We start from the raw sequence: 5,368 nt of genomic DNA, 5'->3' as shown, positions 1-5,368 counted from the left end.
AAAAATTCCCAGGTACAGCAAATGCTAATTAGGTGCCTGCAAATTAACCCCCGGAGGCCTCGCCAGGCAAAGCCTCCCAGGGCCGGCGGGCAGGAGGGGGCGGAGAGGAGAGAGGTGAGGTCCCAGCGCCCATGGGGCAGGGAGACTTCTCCTGGCCCATCTCCACAGGGGGCAGGGGCGAGGTGGGAAACCCCTAATTTCTGAGCACGACTGGAAGCTGACGGTAGTGAGGAGTTGGGGTTCTGGGGAGTTGGGGGCAGGGGTAGCCAAGCTGCAGGGGGGAGGGGAAGACAGACTAACATAGTGAGTGTCACTGTAGCTGAGGTTTAACCGGGAGGGATGCCCAGCTTGCTAGAACCACTGGGGCCAGGAAGGGGTGGGGGTCGCCCGTGCCCCGCCTGCACTTGTGGGAGGGAGTGTCTCGCCCCCCAGCGCCCCAGGCTGCATCCCGAATCCATCCTCCTGCCCCTCGGGGCAATTTAACCTTTTTCACGGAAAGTTATTTACAATAAAATTTTTTTTGAAAATAAAAATTTTTTAAATCTGCAAATGGACCTTTTTGCAACTTTCTTTGGGAAAAGGCAAGGGCACCGTGCGGAGGGGGGTCTCTCGTCGGTGCTGCAGGGGAAGGGCTGGGAGGGAGTTTGGGGGTCACTGAAACATGCCCCCCGATGACTGTCCCAGGGAGAAAGGGGAGAGGCAGCCCGAGGGCTCCCCTGCAGCCCGGGCCTCAGTGCCCCCATCTGCACAATGGGGATGAGCACACCCACAGCCCCCAGGAGTGTGTGAAAAAGGAGGCACCGCCCTGGGGACTCACAAAGGCCGCGCCTGCCCAGGGCTCTGCTGGGCGTCCCGCCGTGAGAGCCTGCCCAGGCTTGCCGGCCTGAATGTACCCTCCCTGGCCTGGGCCAGTCTCCAGCACCTCCCTCCCTCGGTCCCCTCCTGGAGGGGACAGGGTGTGAGGTCAGAGGGCCCCGTCCCAGGGCCCCACTCCCACCCAGCCCGTGCCTTCCCTCCCAGGCCCAGTGCAGGCTGGAGCAGGAGGAGGCCACCCGGGAAGCTTGTATGCCCAGACCCTCCCCCCTCTCTCACACTGGCCGATCTGCTCTGTGAGGAACCCAGTCTACCAGGGTTTTGATGGGGAAACTGAGGCCCAGAACGTGTGTTTGAGTGATACAGTGTGGCATCTCAGTCCCGCCCCCCAGCTCTGTCTGGAACCCACCTCTCCACTCAGCCCCACAAGAACACCCTGGGGGTGCACAGCTCCTCCCCCAGCACGCAGGCACACACACACACACACACACGCACGCACATACACACACACACACACGCACACACACACCCTGGCACAAATGGGCATCTCCCACACAGTCCTGCCCAGCCGCCAGGACCCCTTTCTCCCTTTCTCACCCAAGCCCTTTCTTTCCCTTCACTGGGGCTTGGCCCGAGGCCAGCCTGCATTCCCCTGGCTAACTTGCTGCTTTCACTTGCTAATGATTCCAAATATTTCAGAAGGGCGCACACTGCAGGGCCAGTGGGGTTGGGGCCTTGCTGAGCCCAGAAGCCAGCCCAGGCCCTTCCCACAGCAGACTGAGGCCGCCTCACTCCACGACTCCTTTCAACTCCCACCACCCACCAGCCCAGCTCTCTACTGGCCCCCAGCAGTGGGGAAGTAGTGGAGGGGGGCACTCTGGCCTTCTCCACTGGCCCCCAAGATCAGCCTCCAGCCCTGGCCAAAGGGGTTAGTTACATCACTGATCACCGGTGGGCGTGCCGCCCTCTCCCCCACCTCACCCTCTGCCTCCGCTGTGCTGGGGGAGAGGGCAAGGTCGGGCAGAGCTGCCCAAGGCGGTGAGGAAAGGCAAGGAGTGCGCAGAGGTGGGGCTCAGCCCTGGCTCTGGGGGGATGACCAGGCAGGCACCCCTGAAAATCCCTGTGCTGGGGCCCAGGCACCAACACTGATGCAGGGTCCCCAGACGCTACCAAAGCCAAGGGGGCTGGCGCACTGGGCTTCCCACTCGCTGAGCAGGCAGCATCTGCAGAGGGAAGTGTGAGTTTCAGAGCCCGTCCCTCCTGCTTGTCCCTGCCCCATGGCTTTTAGTTTTGTTTTTTATTTGTTTATACCCTGAGTGGTCAGATTATTTTGAACACCTGACATTTGTAGCAAATTAGCTATAATTCCTCGCTGAAGTTGCTAGAGGGCCAGACCATTATAGGGAAGCAGGTTGTTTACCAAGACAGCAGAAGTGGGTTTTTTTTCTGAAGATACGAGTAAACAACGCGATTTAACAGTCTTTGAACATAGAATATATATCTATATCGATATAGATATAGATATAGGTATAGTATTGATTTCAGAGAGAGAGAGGGAGAGAGAGAGAAACATCAATAATGAGAGAGAATCATTGATCGGCTGCCTCCTGCACGCCCCGCGCTGGGAATTGAGCCAGCAACCCAGGCCTGTGCCCTGACCGGGAATCAAACTGACCTCCTGGTTCATAGGTCGATGCTCGACCGCTGAGCCATGCCGGCCGGGCATGCCCTGGTGGCTTTTTAAGAAGCTGTTCATTTACCTCATAGTTACTGATGGATTCGACGTGACCCCAGTCAGAAGAACTGCAGCGTGTGACAGTGAGCTGCAGACACAACGCCCATCAGCACAAACTACTGGAGTGTGTATGTCCTTAGAGCAAGGACAGTCCTGCAAACCCTCCTGCCACCGTCACCATCAGGACATGGACATTGACCTGGTAATCCCATCTCACCACCAACCCACTCAAAGTTTGCAGATGGCCCCACTGATGCCCCTCTCCGGCCCAGCACCCCAATCTTGATTTTTTTTTTAGAGAGAAAGGAAGGGAGAAGGAGATAGAAACATCCATGAGAGAGAAACATCAATCGGCTCCTGCACGCTCCCTACTGGGGATTGAACCGCAACCCTGGGATCTGCTCTGACCGGGAATCTAACCGGTGACCTCTTGGTTCATGGGTTGATGCTCAAAATCACTGAGCCACACCGGCCGGGCAGTCCTGTGTGGCTTTGAGCAGGTTCCTCATCTCCTTTAATCCCCACCTCTGAGGTGAGAAGCCCCTAAACTACTTCACTCTTAGGTGTTGGGGCAGCCCTCCCCAAGGAAGCCGCTTTTCTGTCTCCTAAGTGGTCCCCTTTGCCCCAGCTTCCGTGTGATACGGGGAGAGGGCAGGAGCTTGGAGCTGAGGCCCTTCCCCTCCCTGCCCAGAGCACATCCTGCTCCCCTGGCCAGGCCCCCACAGGCTCCAGCTGCCTGGGATCCCCTCAGCCTGGGGCTCCAGGCTGTCCCGCAGCGGAAGTCCAGGCGCCTGCAGAGCTGAGCTGAGGATGGAACAGCTCTCCACCCCCCACACACAGCCGCTCTCCACCCCCCACCCACAGGCACAGACTTTCAGAAGGAAGAGAGGGAGCTGGGGTGCGGGGAAAAGGGGGTGTGAGGGCAGGTGGGGAGGAAGTGGGCAGGAGCCAGGCGCACTTCCATCCTGGGCCAGGCCCAAAGGTAAACAGGTGTATTTGGACTCGCAGCAGGGGGCAGCGGGCAGGCCTGAGCCTGTCTGGGGTGGAGTGGGGGGGGCGGGTTGAGTAATTTAGGAGTTGCAAGAGAATGTGATAGTTAACAATGGGGTGGAGAGTGGCCCAGGTCCTGCTGACACATTCTTGTGTAATGATGAGGAGAAAACCCAGGTGACAAGGGAGGGGAGGCACCCTGGGGGACTCTGTGAGGCCACCCATGCTGGGGCTGCACTGACTGTGTGAGGCAGGAGACACATGGGGGCCCTGGGGGTCACCCGCCTCCTGGGGCACATGTGTCTGTCCCACTCAGGGGCTCCAGGTGGGACAGGGACAGGTCAGAGTCACCCAGCGGGCATGCTGGGGCCTGACCTTTCCTGTGTGGTCAGCAGTGGGCAGGGATCAGCTGGAGGCACTGTACCCCAGAAGCCAACCAGCCTGGGGGGTGCGGTGCAGGGAGAGGCTGGTGCACACTCACCGGGGGTGACAGGACCGAGGTCTCCATGCCCTGCCCCAGCTCCGCACAGCCCCTTGCCCTGCCCCACGCTAGCTCGCTAGCTCGGAGGGCACGAGGGGCTCAGACCCTCTTTCCCCTGGAAGGAAGCAGCTCCCTGAGCTCCTGGGACAGCAAGACTCCAGCAACTGGGGAGAGCAGGCCGCCTGCACACAGCACCCCCGCCCATGGCCCCCAGGCCCCAGGGCCCTTTGAAGCCACAGCAGCGACTGCCCACAGCCCTCCAGGCTGTTTGCCCAGGGAGCGAAGCTGAAGAGAGGCTGCTGTGTGTACGCAGAGCCACCCACGGGCTCTGTCAGGGGCCCTGCCCCGCCCCAGGCCACCCTGCCCTCTTCCTGCCTCATCTGGGCACCAAGCCTGGGCCCTATCCCCACATGATATTTCAGTTTCGCCAACTTGCTTAAAGTTGCTGTGCTGGGCAGGGTGGGTGGTGGTCCCAGCGGCGGGAGGAGTGACATACAGACCCTGCCTCAGATTGCCCATCTCAGAAGCCATGGGGTCTGCAGACTCCCGCGGGCACAGAACCTCCTGTCCTGGTGCTTTCTACATTTGCAGCATCAAGCACACGGCCCGATTTCCTAAGGAAGGAAGGAAGGAAGGAATGAGTGAATGAATGAATGAATGAATGAATGAGCTGGCTGGGCAGATGGACAAAAGGTAGAGAAACAGCCAAGGAGCCTTGGCCGATTCCGACTGCAGACAGTAAATACGAAGGGGTTCCCAGCCAGTGGGGCTGGGCTGGGGCTGGGGGTTTCTGGGGGCCCCGGGCTGCAGAGGTTGGGGAGAGAGCGATCAGGTGAGGGGGTCTGGGCGGAAAGCCCCACGCTGCCCTGCTCTGGACAAGTAAGCAGCCCTTTGCTGACCCTGTGGGTGTGGGTGGGGCAATAAAAGAGACAGCGGGGGCCTTGAGTGGACCTGTGGCTGGTGGGAGCCAGGTGGGGAGGGAGGGAGAAGGGACACGGGCAAGGAGGAAGGAGTGGAGGGAGGTGGAAGAGGCCCGCCTCATTCTCATCTGCTCCTCTGGCCCCCCATTGCCCTGGGGCCTCTGTCCTGGGAGTGGGGATCAAGGGGAGCCAAGAGGCAGGGCTGGTGTGGAGAAACCGGCATTCAAGGAGCCCTCCCCCCCAAAACCACAGGGTCAGCAAGCAGGCCTTTCACCTATTTGCACCCCAGCTACAAGGTCACCAGGACAGAGCTCTGCCCAGCTCAGCTGCCCCTGCCTGGTCCCACCCCGCTGTGCACCAGGACGGGCCCTGGTGGCCCGGCTGCCCAGCCTCTAGCTGAGGCCAGGACGTCTGTGAGGCCTGAGAGCA

This window comes from Myotis davidii, unplaced genomic scaffold (genome assembly GCF_000327345.1).
Source record: "Myotis davidii unplaced genomic scaffold, ASM32734v1 scaffold274, whole genome shotgun sequence".
In the NCBI taxonomy this organism is placed as follows: Eukaryota; Metazoa; Chordata; class Mammalia; order Chiroptera; family Vespertilionidae; genus Myotis; species Myotis davidii.
The sequence above is the reverse complement of the archived record's forward strand: the minus strand, read 5'-3'. Positions refer to the sequence as shown.